General features: G+C 49.1%; 1 protein-coding gene across 3 annotated transcripts in view; it reads right to left on the bottom strand.

Moving 5' to 3' along the window:
- LOC135906461 (uncharacterized) overlaps positions 1 to 16321 on the bottom strand; it is a 541800-nt gene that overhangs the window by 287258 nt on the left and 238221 nt on the right. For all 3 annotated transcript variants that reach the window (XM_065437842.2, XM_065437843.1, XM_065437841.1), the window contains exon 2: positions 15636 to 15723. The gene's annotated coding sequence lies outside the window, so the exon portion shown is untranslated. The remainder of the gene's footprint in view (positions 1 to 15635; positions 15724 to 16321) is intronic.

Here is a 16321-nt window from a genome sequence, read left to right on the forward strand (position 1 = left end):
TCCGGGTCTCACTGGGTGAATTCCTTCGCATTCCATTAGGATTTGCTGAGCTGCCTCCGGATTTTTGCTGCGGCGGACGCATGCCTCATCTTCTTGCGAATATTTTCTCCGGTATGTTTTTGTCCTTACGCAACCGGTTCGAGCCTCACATATCAGGGCACAGGCTTTTGTGTTGTAGTGCACATTTTCCATTCTAGTTGCTTTCTTCCCATTCTTTGTAAATCTCCATGGTCATTTTTGTTTCCATTCTTTTCATCTAATTCGCTGTATCTGCTTCTCTAACTTTCTGTCTGAGGACTCCTGGTTGTGCATGTACACTTTCAATTACCCTATGCTTCGTTGATAACTTTCTTGGCCTCTTCCTCCATTCCGTGTCGACGCTTTTCAGGTACCTATACTTGTGCACTATGGCCGCCCATTTATTTTCATCCATGTTCCTGAGTTTTTCTTCAAAACCACTCTTGCTCTGCGCATCTTCGACTTGAAAAGAGACCCAACCTAGGTCGACCTGCACAGCCTCATTTGTTAATTTACCGCGTGCTCCCAAAGCCAACTGGCTTACCTATCTTTGGTTAACTTCCAACCCAGACTGCATCACCGATTTTGAGCACATAATGGCATTTTCGAACGTTAGGGCTGGTACCTTTGCGCATTTCCAGATTCCACACACTATCTCATATTTACCGTGGCCCCAAAATGCTCTAGGTTTCATTATTGCTGCACTACGCTTCGCCTTCATATTTGCATTTCCTTGGTGGGCGCCTATGTCTTTCTTTCGCTTATGTATACACCCAGATAATCATATCGCTTGACTATGGGTATGACTTGCTCTTGAATTGATACCACGTCATCACTCGTTTTTTCAATAAAGATTATAATTTCCTATTTCGGTGTGCAGAATTTAAGGCCTAGATTTGCTGCTGCATTACCACACATATTCGCAAGTCTCCGTAAACGTCTTGCATTGTCCTCTAGCAGCAGGCACTATGCCGTCCGCATACATCAGCACAGGGACTTTCCGTTTCACCCATTGCCTATTACAGACCTAAGACAGACCAACACCTAATTCACAGTTTTCCGGTAGTCGTTCTATGCCCTTGACATAGAGCGTGAACAAGAATGTAGCCTTCGTACCATTAGGTAGCATACGAGGATTTATTAGCCATGTGCCGGCTATCCTAAGTCCACGTGTGGCTTGACGCCATCAGGCAAAAAAAGGCTGTTCCACATCCCATATACTAATATCAGTAACGCTAGCATACTGCGCTTTAGGTGCGCTTCAGGAAAACGCCACGCGGCCAAAGTTCACGCGCTACACTTTCAAGTAATAAGGACCAAAATATGCACGCATTGCGGTCAGGACCGCCAAAAAGCTTCGAGTAAAGCGATATTTCGAATAAAGCGATTTCGTTACAACGAGGGTTTCCAGTAATCGAGCGAGGCCACAAGACCCAACCGTTTACTCGTTGCTAGCGGAGGCTACATAACGGTTTCGGCTGCGGGACCGCGCGGATCGTTGCACTCTCCGCAGGAAGGGGGGAGGCGCTGCGCGGATCGCATAGCAGATCGGGATATACGGGCGGGTACGGGAGGTATTGCAAAGAAAAAAAAACCTGCTAGAGGCCATAGGCACGCGAGCGCATCGCACGAGCAGTCGGAGAAATCACGCGCGCACTCGCGCGTGTGTGTCTGTACGTGTGTGTCTGTACGTACGTGTTGCACCCTTTAAAAGAAGAACCGACCCGCGGCCGACCGGCCGGACGCTTCAAATTGGCCGTAATTACCCGTTGGCCACGGAGTTGGGGGGGCGTCCGTCCGTGTCTGTAGGGTATATATGCGCGCTCAAGCTGCCTGAGTGATGGCAAAAGCAACGCCGCGCGCGGCACGTGTATAGTATGCGTCGCACGCGCGCACACGAGTTTGTGTCGTTTTCCTGAGCAGCACTTTGCGTTTCTGTTTTTTTCGCGGCGCAAAGCTAGCTAGTTATGCTAGACCGGTTCGTTTCGTTTGTGCGTTTGCAACTGTTGCCCAAAGAGCCGCGCCGGCGAAGCACGCATTCTCAAACCTCGCCCCTAACGCAGGGTGCGCATTTTCTCGAGTTACATACAGATGTGGGAAATAGCGCGAGGCCTTGAGAACAACACTGCGTCTCCCGGCGTCTAATCCTCCGTGTGCACTTTTACACGCGCGTACGTGACGTGGTGTCCGCCTTTACGTAATCGAGAGAGCTCGCGCTGTCGTTGCCGCCGAAGCGCGTAAACGATGGTGAGCGACGGCACCAGCGAGCACGACGTGTGAGGGCAGTCGTCGACTTGGCGCAGCACGGCACGAACGCTCGCTGCAGCGAAACAGAGGGCGCCTCGAACAGCAGCCGCACCCCTCGAGTCGTGGTGTTCTGCACGCCGTTTCCGGTTCGTCCGCTGGGTCTTTGCACGCATCTTTGATTGCCGTGTACGCCTGCTATCAAAAGTTCCGAAGTCGTTGCAAGCTTGGGAACCAGCAGATGCGTGGCTCTCGTGATGGCGCCCTCGTTAATACATCGGTGCTCCAGAGCCGAGATTTGATTGCTCGATCGATCGATCGATCGATTGATCGATTGACGGATGGTTGGCTGACGTTGCGAAGCTCCAGCTCAGCATGGCCTGTGACATTGAGCTGCACCATAGCATCAATCAATCAATCAATCAATCAATCAATCAATCAATCAATCAATTGATGTATTTATTTATTTATGGTTGATTGACGTTGCGAAGTTCCTGCTCAGCATGGTCTGTGACATCCAGCGGTGCACGCGAGAGACCGTGAATCTTGGAGGCCATGGAACGAGCAGGATAACTGACAGGACTACCACACATTGGGCTAACTGATAGCGCGCCGCAGTGACTTGAAAGTTGTTCCTGTCGGTTTTATTCCGATTGATGCTACCTTTGGACTTCGCAAAAAAAGAAATGCCAAAACATTAAAACAGCGCAGCCATTTTCATTACTTAGACTAGTAACTACGTTTACATCCGATATCACAGCTTACCTAGAGGCATAATGAGGTAGTCGAGAATTGCATCACGTGCATTCTTATGCAAGCAGCACGAGGCTCCTGACCCTTCTTTACTGAAGGGTTGTGTTTGGAAATTATTGGGCGCAGAATCTACTCAGGGCTAGGCGATTCAAATATGCAGCGCTTCTCTTCTTTTTTTCTTTACAATCTACTAAGGAGGGCCACACAGTTGTTCCAGCTAGTTCGGCTTCGATACTTGACAGGCATTTGAGCGCTTGTTACAGCCTATACTAAGTACCCAATGTCTTGCCCATATTACTTTTTCTGGGTGATGTTACTTGACCGTGTGCGAAAAGTTGTCATTTGTGTCCAAGAAATCAGACAAAGTGCGCAAATGGACTCCGTCTGAATACTGGTAACAGGCGTGTAAACAGTTTATTCAGCAAAAAATCCACAAGGTTGGGGAAATTTCATAACCTGGATAAATTGTCACTATACCCGAGAATAGCACGAAGCCACGAAAGAAACCAAGAAAGGGCTTCCTAGAGAGAAAGATTCGCTGTCGAAGAAAAATTCGTGCTGGTTCGGAGGTATAGAAGCCTCAACCATTCGCTTTGCTGGGTGGTCCTTCTACAGTTTTAGCTTAGCAGGAATCTAGCAGATACGGCAGGGTCACGCCGAATCAGTCGATGACTCGAAGAACACGAACATGGAGCGAGTAAATCAGTTGTGCTGAATTCAGTATAAGACCACACACAACAAGGCGACCGGAGCGAGAAAGGCGTTGGTCCGAGGTTCGCACCTCGGACCAGGACGATTTTTTTCTTCAACTGCGAAGGCTCTTTCTTTACTGGGTAAACGATAATTTCTCGGGTGGACATGTGAGAATCTTCCATCTTCGCAAAAATTTCTCCTCGTCTCTTATATTTACGCAGAGCTGATTTTATTCATTCAGGGTTCGAGCGACTCTTGATTAGAACCGACCAACAGCATTCAGAACGGTCGCTGTGCCATCCGAGAACAGTCCTTAGAAAAATAAAATAATAATAATCTAGGGTCTTGCGCGACAAAAGTTCCATCCGGTTATGAGGCACGCCGTAGTGGGGGACCCCGGATTGATTTCGACTACCTGTAGGCTTTGTAACGTACAGTCGCGGACAGAATATTACGGACCATGAAATCTAAGAAAAAGCTGAATATCTCCGCAACCTCAACACGCAATCTGGTATTTGCATTTTGGACCTCGACTAGAATATGCTAACAACGTTGCCGTGGGTAGTTTTGCTGTTTACTGCTACAGGCTGCTGAGGGATTTGAACGTTTTCGGAGATCCCGTGGTCCATTTTATTCTGTCCGCGACTGTACACTCAAGTGCATTTGAGCACACGAGCGTTCTTTTCTTTTTTTTTTTTACATATCGCACGCATCGAGATGCGGCCGTCGTGGCCGGGATTCGAACCCCGAGCCTCGTGTTTAGCCACGCAGCGCCATAGCCACTAAGCTATACACGCGGTGGTTTGTTGTGCTTTGTAGCCTCGTGTCAGTCACGGGGAGATGCCATCCTCCTTGTCATTACTTATGGTCCTTCTCGCCACGTTTTGTCCCGTAGCTCCTGTGTTACTTCAAGCTAGTCGGCATATAGCGTCACGTGATAGAAGCATTTTCAGCCATTAAGTTTTCTATAGAAATTAGAGGGAACTCTAGCGCTACCGTCCAGATTCAAGCATAGGCGGTTGTACCTGCGTGGAAACGATGACCAGTATATACGTATTTGCCTGCACTTCGTCCTTCAGCTTGCTTCAAGCGACTTCTGCAAGTTGATACTTTCTTCTTAACAAGACATCGAATTAAAAATGCAACAATTCGCCATGATTACGCATGCACACACAGAGACTACTGGCCTCGCTGCGTTGGGAAAACTAGGAAAACTCGGAAATTTATAACTCCAAGGCTTAATAAACAGCGTCACAAGAGCCCCTTGAACCCATAAGAACGAAAATTAGACAAATCCGTACATTATAACCATGCACTCCCATGGCATAGCCGCATGATCTTAACGCCAAAGTCCCTTCTCGTAATTTTTTTTTTTTTCTTGCGAGGAAACTCCAAGCTTTCGTTCGTTCTTTCTCGCGCTCTCCTTCTCCCCTCAATTAAGGAACGAGCCCTCCCACGACGCCTTAACTATATATCGTCGTTTAGTTCGGGTTACTCCCGGCCATCGTGCAGGCTTCGGAGCTCGCGCCAGTGCGCGCCCCCCGGGTGAGCTCTCCCCCCCCCCTCGAGCCTCCATTGCCGGCGGAATCGGTTCTATCGGCAATTTGTAACCGCGTCGCGGATGGAGATAACGCGCAATACAGCTTCCGCGCCAAGGTTGCGGGCTCTGAGACGCGATACGCCCGCTTCATTATCAATTCCGTGATGGCGGCAGCTCTCATCCGTGCCACGTCCAGCCTGGTAAGCAAAAAGAAAAGAAAGAAAAGAAGCACGGGCACTCGTATGTATCGGAAGGAAGGAAACGGTGGAAAGGGAGGGGAGGAACTCGAGGTGTATGCTTCCCACGTGCCTTACCCCTCCATGTAGCGTAAAGGCGTGGTCGTTTTATTCGGCCGGTCAGTGGCAGCGGCGGCCGCCGGACGAACAATTAAAACGCCCCGAACGATAAATGCAGGAGGCCCTCCTCCTCCTTCTTCTTCTGCTTCTTCTTACACCACTATACTTCTTGCCGTACACCTGAGAGAAGGGCAACACGCAGGAACGCCCAGACATATAAACGTGTGGTTTGCGTCAGAGCAATCGCACGTGCAAGCACGCGCAGGTATAGATGAAAAAAAAAAACAAGGAAATATACCATCGCGCATTACGCACAGCGGCGCAACGGAGAATCACCGCGCGTACGGCTCCTACATAGCCATGCAAGACTTATGAAGCGCGAGGCACCCGACCGCGCGGCCGGCTCCAATTTACGCGAGGCGTTGAGACATGTATCCGTCGCACCCATGTGGACCGTCGGCTGCTCTCAGAGGCTGGCTATATGCGACATGTATCTGCGGCGTGAGCAGAAGGTCACGGGTTCGATTTCCAGCCGGGGCGGCCCTCAATTGGCCGATAGAGGCAAGATGCAAAGAAAGAAAGAAAGAAAGAAAGAAAGAACGAAAAGGCTCGTGTACTTGGAGTTAGGCGCACGCGCGTGCAGAACCCCTGGAGGACGAAATTATTCCGGGAGGAAGATGGAGGAGGAGGAGGAGGAGGAGGAGGAGGAGGAGGAGGAGGAGGAGGAGGAGGAGGAAGGCACGATAGTTACTAAGTTTGAGTGGAAATCAAGTTGCGAATGCGGAAAGTTGCGCAAGACCACAGAGATTCATAGATAGCTACGTCTATATTACTTGCAGTGCCGTCTCGCTGACTGTATATACGTAGTACATTGAAATGCTAAGTGTCGTTGTGCCGGCCAAATCTTTTGACGAGGACTGCCACGGCTTCGTGTCCCGGCGAATAACGAACGCCTTGGCCACTGCGAACCGCTAATCTCTCGAACCGCTAATCCATCCGGTAATCCGTCCGTTCAACACAATCCGCGCGCTGGTGGACTATAGCAGCAGACTATACGGACAACCGAACGCCCTCTCCTCGTCCTCGCCGCCTATGATAGGCTGGCGCGCGAGTCCCAGAATCCCCTGCGGCGAACTGAGTTGATCAGATATTGGAATATTGAATGCCAATACAGGTATACAGCATCATTGAATCTGTGCTGGTGTACCTGTGTCAAAGGGGCGTGGTGGGTAACATACGAGTCTCTGCGTGAAGTCTATTAGCCCCGGTTTCCGGGCAATTCATAACCAAGCATTTGCAAGAGCATAAATATCATCAAAGGCCTCCATTGACGCCAAATTAATTTTGGAAGACAATAAAAGACAAAAACCTTTCGCCAGCAGCAGCCTCGCGAGAAGACGATGCGCTGTGAGGTTCTATATAGATTCTTTTAACTGGTCACGCAGCGTGGCTCGCTTCATCATCGGACCTGTCTGTGTACACATCATCGCGCGTGAACGCAAGCGAGTGCATGACGCCGCTGGCGCTGCACCCACTTAGCACCCGAATATTGCGCGTGGAAAAATAGTGCCTTACACGGACGTTCGAGCCCGAACCCGTTTCGCAATACCGGATCGTTGGTACACTAAAAGTGAACGGGCAAACGGAAAAAAAAAGCAAGTTTAATCTCACGAACGCTATACGAAAATCGAGAACTCCCTCTTCCCCTCAACAAGAGAAGAAGAATAACCGCAAGGAGTAAGTAGAACGACAAAAAAAGAATAATTTTTTTTTTTACTGCCTGAATGGAACGCGTCCGGAGGAACGCGCTATAGTATAATGGCCGAAGTGCGAAGCACCGGTTTCTGGCTGACCGCGCGCGAGGAGCCGATAACGAACTTTTTTTTAATAGAGATCCCGAGACATATTACGCGGGCATACGCGCGCGTACAAACGCAAGCAACTAACGACGAAGAGCAGCGACACTGCGTGAACGAACGCATATATACGGGGAGGAAGGAAGAGAACCTGTTTTTTTTTTTTTTCCACGCAAAATGCGAGGAGCGGCACGCAAGGAACCCGGGCCACAGGGCGTGCCAGATTCAGCGCGTCGTGGCATGCCGCATGCAGCGTGGCCGACGAGAAAACCAACATCGAAAACGAGTAAACGCGGCACCAGAAGACGCCCAGGAGAAATTAAAGAGAACGCTCACGTTCCTGATTGTTCTCAGTGCATTTTCATGTCTTTTTTTTTTTGTTCTGCTGCTTTTTTCTAGCGCCTTACACCGCGGCATACGCCCTTACTACAGCGCGCCGCCGAACCGGTACGGAAAACAAAAACAAGCAAACAAGAAGCTGAGAACCGCTTTAGCCGCCGCCGAACGAACCCGAGTGAATGAAGAGGGAGATTCGCGCTAACCAGCGACAACCAACAGCCAGCAGCAGTTTGCACGGTTGCAGCAGCCGCCGCAACTCTCCAACGCGGGCTGACCGCGCAGCAGCAGCAGCAACACCGACGTCTACGACAGCGTCCACGCAATGCGAAACTAAGGAACTCACGGCCAGAAGAAACAAAAAAAAGAACAACAAGTAATGGAGTAAAGAAGGAAGAGAGAGAGAGAGAAACGAGCTGTGGTATGGAATATGCGGCGCGCGCGGCCGTCGCTTCATTAATTTAAGAACCGGGGAGGGCTGATTGGAATGAGTAAAGAGGATCGTCGCACCAATTTATTCCCATAGCGGTCGGCGGGCCCGCCCGGGGGACTACTATACACTACAAGACGCTGCGAGCGCCGGAAAGGGTCTGCCTTCCATTCCACTTCCCAGGTGTCTGTTCTTCTCAGTTTCTTTTTTTTTTTTCTGCCCCCCCTCCCCTCCCTCGTCGTCTTACCTTACTACTTCGTGTAGTCCGCTCCGGCTACAGCGCCGCGGCTGCAGCCGAGACGGCAACGGTGGCTTACCGCACCGAACACGGCAGGTTTCTTTTTTTTTTTTTTTCTGTCGAACTCGCCTCTGGCTACATGTACAAGAGCGCGCGCACGATGTCCTCCTGTGCGTACACCATACACGCGTGTGTACAGCATACGCCGAGTATGTGCACCGCAACGCGCCGGGCAAGTGGGATCAGGAAAGAGAAACAAAACAAACAAACAAACAAACAAAAGAAGCAAAGGAACGCGAGACTACGCCCGCGAAGCGAGAGCCACGTGAGTGAACCCCACCGTCCCCGCGAGCGTACAACAACACGTATACATACACGCTAAATTACGCGCCTGCATAACGATGTTCTCTCTCCACCGTCCTCCTCCTCCTCCTCCTTTAGTGAGAGGAGAATGAGGTGGACAGAGCGCGCGCGGCACGGTACGGGCGTTAGCTGGACGATAGGTTTGCGCGTATTACGCAACAAGCCAGGAGCACAAAAAGAAAATAAAGTTGAAGTACAGTACCGGCAGTCACAGGGCGCGGGACCTGAATCACGAGAAGAAAATCCAGGGAAGTAAAAAAAAAAGAAATGTGCATTGGATTGCCTTCGACCAGCCTGTACCGATTCATGACCAGCAACTTATCCCTATCCTTAAAGAAAGAAAAATGTACAATCATTTACGCGTTCTACCAGTACTTCCACAAACTGGGAGGCTAACAAAGAAGGTTAAGAAGCTTAAGAACCGCGCCCCGCTACTCTACTCTATTTCTCATCCCCTTTCCCCATCCCTACTAGAGAGGCGTCGAAGGAGTACTTGCTCGGCTGCTCTACCTTGGCAACTCAACGTTCCTTGAGTGTGGTGGCGCGAGCCCGGGCCATCTCAGATGGCGCCCCGGACTAGGGGCTGCCACTCAGGCGCACTGCAAGCAACTGTCTGTTAACTTCTTGAATAAAATGTTTCTACCACCACCGCAGCGAGGTATGAAACGAAAAATAATAGGCGTATATATAGCCTTAAGGGACAGGAAGACAGCGGTGCAGATTATAGGCTGCAAACCGGTGTAGCAGATGTTCCAAGTGAGATTAAGGGGAATGAAATGGAGTTGGAGAGCTATATTGCGTACAGCAGATAAGCGGTGATCTATTGGAGTTACGGAGTGGGTACCAAAGGAAGGGAAGCGCAGTTCAGGATGGCAGGTGATTAGGTGGTGAATGGAATGGAAAGCATATTCCGGACATGGCCAGGGTTCAAGACCGTTCAGTACCTGTAGTCGCGTTGTCTTGGCGAATTTTTTAAAAAGCATTCCTCAAAACAGGCATTAACACTGTAAAGCGACTACAAGTACAAATTATGTTATCTAAGCCCTCGTCGAAACTGCCGGTCATACACAAGTGACTGTTGCGCAAGCGGATTCTAAATTAACAGTGTCTTGTGTAAGCGAGATATGGTCGAATGTATCGTACAATGTATCGTACAATGTACAATTACGCCACCATACGTCGACCTTCTAGGAACGAAAGCAGAAGCTGCCTTCGCTAATAATACGTCCATCCTCAGGATTGACTGGAATTGGTTCTTACGAAAAATTACAGCGTAAGAAGGTTTTATGAATACGGGCCCTGGTTCGTGCAAACAAACATTTCAGTAAATGGTTTTAGCCAGCTAGGGCACTGTGACGATTGCCAGTATTTTTTTTTTCTACAGCTAAAGAGGCTTTGGATCTTCATTGCACGCAAGAAAAGGACAATTCGGAAATGTCATGTCAGCGCTACTTTAAGAAACGTGAATGTCTTGGATAGTCGTGTTTCTCAACTTCCACACAAGAACAGGCGCAGGAAAAAAAGAAAAAAAAAGGCAGAAAGAAAACGTTTTTGAAACTTCATCCGCAGACCATTTGGCTCCTTAGTACACAATCTACTCTTTTTGTTGATAACTGATCTAATCCTGAGCCGGCGCTATCGAAACACATGGCGTCACGAGATTCTACTGCATGAAATTTAACGTGGCGTCGCCAGTCGTCTTTAGCAACCTCTTCTTCCTTCTGTGTATTTTTAGCGCTACAGAACAGTTCAGAACCCTCACTGGGGTGGTTTGTACAAGGCTACAACGCCCTTCAGATTGCACAGCTAGGACTAGCACACGTGGTTCAGATGTTTACAGTGAAGCGAACGTCGAATTCAACCGATTTAAATGCAACCGCAAACAAATGCCGACTCCCTGCTACTTAACACTGCCCACTGATGGCGATGTGAGCTCTCTTAACCTGCAAGACATCATACTTCAAGTCCAAGGTATCATAGCGATACTCTGACTTTTATACCTCAAAACGCTGATTAAACGCACGAAGCATAACGCAAAATTACTGTACCGTTTTCGACAGGCTGTTGTGAAGTTTCAGTAGTGGATAAAACTTATACTAATTAATTACTATATTAATTACATTTTAACTGAAACAACGCTTTTTTGTACGAGTATAGTATCCATGGCAAGAAATAATGACGATCAAGTTATGCTAACTGTTCTTGACGTTCAATGGTGCTTGCTATTTCTGCAGGATTAAGCACTCGCCCTTCGACGTCGAGGACGAATAAACCTAGCGACTGAACGCGTCAGCGCCCTTTCCAAAATCTCGTCTTTCGTCAGCTCCATCAGCGTCACAAAGCGAGATAAGCTGCTTCGGAATCGCACACACGAGCAGTCGCTGAGCGTACCGCGTACGCGCTAAAACCCCTTGACAACGTCTGGGGAAAAAAATCGGAAGGCGAGGAGACCGGCTTTCCAATGTGTCGCCTCGGTGACGCAATTGACGTACGGACGAAAAATAAAAGAAACGTCGCGGATTTGGCCGACGAATCTTGGGAGACGGCGAGGCCAAGGCAAGGAACGAACGATCTGACGGAAAGAACGAACCAAGAGATCAGACCGGGACGCGGCAGGAGGGAGGGAGGGGGGGGAGAGGAAAGGGGGGGGAGGCGTACGTCGCCCCGCCCCCTTATTATAAAAACCGATCTCCGCCCTGGCATTTCGGCGCTCCGATTTCGATTTAAAGAGAGACACCTGGCGTGCGCCGCAAGCGAGAGCTGAAAAAAAAAACACACACACAAAAAAAAGGCTAAGAACAGACGTCTAGAGGAGCTCCGCGGGTAGCTCTCGGGAGGACGAAGACTCGACGACGACGTGAAAGCGTGACGTCCGCAGCAGAAAGAGGTCAGCGGAGGCGACGGAGGCGTGGGTCGAGGGGGGCCTTTCGTTTCTGACGTTGACGCCAGATGGCGACAGGAGCTCGAGAGCCCGCGCAAGCGGCAACGCGCCGAATAAGCCAGCCTGCGGGACAACGACGAAGGGCCGGCAGCTGGGGTAGGGTGTATGGAATGCACAACCTTACCAACGTACGGTCGCTCAACGGTGCCGTTAGCCTCAGAAACTAAAAGGAGTACGAATGTAATAATATTTCCGATTTCTTTCTTTTGCGATAAATCAATGTTCGGGATCACTAAAGAGATCTAGGCAAGGTATTGCCAGGCCTCGGGACGCCCTAAAAGATTCACTGTAATCGCTTTTCCATACAAGCAGCCTCGGTTTCATTTCGCAGGAGGTGTACAGTCGAACCTGAATATATTAAACTCGAATGAGGGGAATTGTTCCGTATATCAAACACGCCAAATTTTCTGATCGATACCCATGTAACATAACTCTCTCATGACGAACTGGATATTGGATATATCTGGCAGTGCTCTGCCAATGCCATGAATCCTCTTTCTTGATTGCTGCATGCGCAGCGTCCTTTCTATTAGTATTTTTTTAATTGTTTTGTCAAGCTTCCTTTTTCTAGTGGACTGGATCAGCTCTACACAATATCGCGCATCCATAACGCCGTTCTTATAGCGACGCTGAGAAACAGTTCTCCGCATAAGCAAAGATTACTGCCTACTACGCGCAGTCCTTTCTTTCTTTCTGTTTAGTAGGCAGATTACTTGTTAGCTTCGCTACTCTACTGCAGATAACATATCCGCATATTACGAAGTCACGACAAAAAAAGCGTGAAAGTTCGTTATAGGCGAAGTTACTCGATACGCTCGAATTACTTGATATATCGAACTACATTATAGCGCGCAAACACGTTCACTATAACCAGTCGCCACGTCATGACGCGAAAGGCGGTCACGTGGCAGCAATAATATTTGGGGTTTCACGTGCCAAAACCACTTTCTGATTATGAGGCACGCCGTAGTGGAGGACTCCGGAAATTTCGACCACCTGGGGATCTTTAACGTGCACCTAAATCTAAGTACACGGGTGTTTTCGCATTTCGCCTCCATCGAAATGCGGCCGCCATGGCCGGGATTCGATCCCGCGACCTCGTGCGCAGCAGCCTAACACCATAGCCACTGAGCAACCACGGCGGGTCATCGCGATGTTTTGGGCACCCGCTCCGACTCGCTCGGTCGATTACTATGATGCCGACGGTTCTGGGCATTACGATGCCCAGAACCGTCGAGCCACGCATAGCCTTTTGCAAAAATATATACGGCTTGCTCTACGCCTTAACCTTCGGTTCGCAGATGAGATTGTCCTGTTAAGCAACACTGAAGATGAAATGCAACGGATGATCGAGGATCTTAACCAAGAAACTCCAGGAGTGGGGTTGAAGATTAATATGCAGAATACAGAGGTAATGTTCAGTAGCCTGGCAATTAAAAAAAAAAATTCATGGTGGTCAGTGAGCCTCTGGGGTCTGTACAAAGATTCGTTTATCCAGGTCAATTAGTCACAAGGCACCAGGTTTTGCCAAATACTGGCTGGGAGCTTACCGTTGTCGTTGAAAAGTGTACAGTCAGTGCATTCTACCTGTGCTAACATATGGCGCAATAACTTGGAGGTTAGCAATGAAGCTCGATAACAAGTTAAGGACCGCGCAAAAAGCGATGGAACGAAAAATTTTTGGCGCAAGATTAAGAGACAGGAAGAGTGCGGTTTGGATCAGGAAGCAAACGGGGATAGCCGTCATTGTAGATAACATTAAGAGAAAAAACACAGAGCTCGGCAGCGTGCACAGTAGATAACCGGCGGACCATTAGGGTTACAGCATGGGTGCCAAGAGAAGGGAAGCGCAGTTGAGCACGGCAGAAGACTAGGTGTGGTGATGAAATGAGGAAATTTGCAGGCGTAAGTTGGAATCGGCTAGCGCAAGACAGGGGTAATTGCAGATCGCTGGGGGAGGCTTTATTCGTGCAGTGGACCTAACATAAGCTGCTGCTGATGATGATGAAGACGACGATTCCGCGCCTTCACCATATGCAGTAAACCCTCGTTATAACAAAATCGCTTTATTCGAGATATCACTTTATTCAAAGTTTTTTTCATGCTCCCACGTTAATAGGGCTTTCCTGTAGCACCTTTGCTCTTAACGAAATACTCCTTATAGCGAAGTCAATTTCCTGTCTAGTCACTTTGCTGCAGCGAGGGTTTACTGTATGTCGTTAGGGTGTGCGGCGCGGTTCCCGTGGTGCTCCCGACAATCTAGTCATCTGGTTGGCACATTCCTGAGTTATTTTCCTTCCCAAGCGCGTTGTAATTGATGGCATACCAAACAAACTGACCTAAAGGCGAGTTTTGGACAGGTGAACTGCAAAACAAAGGACTAAGGAAGATATACATGTATGTCGCGGTGTTAGGGACGTTTCAGCGATGAACCAGCCAGCTCAGTTTAATAATATTCTCACTTAAAAAGCCAGTAGTTAGCCTGGCGCTCGCAGGCAGCGCCGTGGCCCGTATACTTTTGAGAAAGAATGTGCCTGCCTTTAGGTGCAGGTCACTGGCCAGGTTCAAGCTGACCCGAAAGCCATGCAACACCTATCCCAGTTCGCGGGTCAAGCAGGAGGCGACTCAGGCTGCCTGTGAATCCGGTCTACGGGCCTTCAGCCTGGAACCTAAGTGTCCTCGTATCGAACCGACGCGTCACACGCAAAGAACCGCATTCAGGACGACAACAAGGCGCTCGCCGTTCACGTGTCGCTTCGAATATTTAGTGCAGGTGACGCTGAGGGTCTTACCGTCCCTGAAGCTGAGCTAAAGCCGATCGCTGCACCTGCTACACACGATTACGCGAAACATTTATTCGAGGGCTTAGGCGAATATGCGAAATTCCGAATTATGCGAAATTCCGGATTATGCGGTAGGATCTGTGTTCGGTTCTAGAATTCGCCATTCGAAATTATCAGGCATCCGCTTTTGTGCGAATACAGGCGATGACCGCGCATACTGGAGTATCAGCAATGCAAGACCGATGCCATGGAAGTGGCGGCTGTTCCAAAGGATTTTGCATCTTCAGATCAACGCTTGTTGCGCTGAGGCACTGGTTCCCAGAACGAACGCACGGATCAAATACCTTCTGCTGAATACTTTCGAGCCATTCAGCAAGATACACGCTTGTTTTAGACAGCCGACTAGACTGTCACCTCAGTTTGCGCAAAGCCAACTACTTTCGAATCCCACCATGTTCGCACACCTTTTAACCAAGGTGCGGTGCTGTGTTTCCTCGTGTGAACGTTCATATACATGCGTCCATCAACGAACACGATACTCTCCATGCGGTTGTCAAGGTTTTGCTCTCTCGTTTCCTTACTCTTCTGCGATACTGCACCAATTAACCAAAAGTATAATTCTTTGTCTTTACAAGTTCCTCAGCTGATGGGCGCCTTAGCTGTGAACGGCGTTGCATTCAGTTTGACTGGTTCTTCCTATTCTTCTTCTCAATGCGAGATTCTTCGATATTAGATTCGATACTGTGAGATCAACTCCTTTAGAAATTTCGCTAATTGAACGCGGCTAACTTGATTGCTTAACAGCGTGTCCCGTTCTGTTTCGAGGCGAACGCATGCGCGCAGAAACACTCAGGGCGATAAGACTGGCGATGTACAAAAAAAAAAAGAAGACGCTTCCGAATTGTTCAGTAAAAAACTGAATTGTAAAAGCTCCGCATCGCACCCGCCTGGGCTTCAAAGGTGTCCACTGCAGGCGAGCGGAGCAGCACTGAAATAGGCTTAAAACTCAAGCCATCCCCCTCTTCCCTATCTATTTCGTTATCTTACAAGTTGCGTCAAGCTGCAGCTCGCGCAGCGCCCTACACGACGCGCTCTCCGCGCGGGCGTTGGTTGTGACAGCATACAAAAGAAATAAGTTTCTTACGTTTCTGCGAAGCTGTGAGCTTTGCCGTGAATACCCGTCAACCACTCAAGGCGGGGAACCTTGGCGTCAATTTCGGAGCGCTTGGAACCTGCGAAGGACACGAAGACAACGAAAAAAGCAATTATTATACAAGCAGGATGACTTCGGCGAGCATTATAACACGCATTCATGACGTTCAATTTCAAATTGAATATGCCCTCCTTTGTGTGATTCTGATATCTTAAATAAAATGTTCGTCGTTCTGGTGGACACATTATTCCCCCAGCGAAGTGTATAAGAGGTATGCACTTCTATCAGAGAGGCTATGGAGGGAGAAGAAGGAGGGGGTTAAGAAAGCGCTAGAATAAGGGGATTATATTGAGGAACAGAATTACATCATCAAGGGCGTAAAACTTTTAAGGGCGATACACGGACGGGCAGTGTTTGTTGCACAGATGCTCTTATTCCAAAGAAGTGTGCACCGCCGCATACAGTCTACAGAGATGATCGCTGATGGCAGACCATTGCCTGAACCGACCACTTTGGCACAGCGACGTAGTGGGCCACCAGAGCAGAGGACAACAATGTCAATACTGCCAATCTTAAAGACAACAAACCTGCAAAAACGGCTGTAGTCTTAATTAGTGTTGATTGCATACGGCACGTGATCCTGTGCTCTTGCATGCGGTGAACGCGACAGGCTGCGG

Source organism: Dermacentor albipictus, chromosome 9 (genome assembly GCF_038994185.2).
Source record: "Dermacentor albipictus isolate Rhodes 1998 colony chromosome 9, USDA_Dalb.pri_finalv2, whole genome shotgun sequence".
Classification (NCBI taxonomy): domain Eukaryota; kingdom Metazoa; phylum Arthropoda; class Arachnida; order Ixodida; family Ixodidae; genus Dermacentor; species Dermacentor albipictus.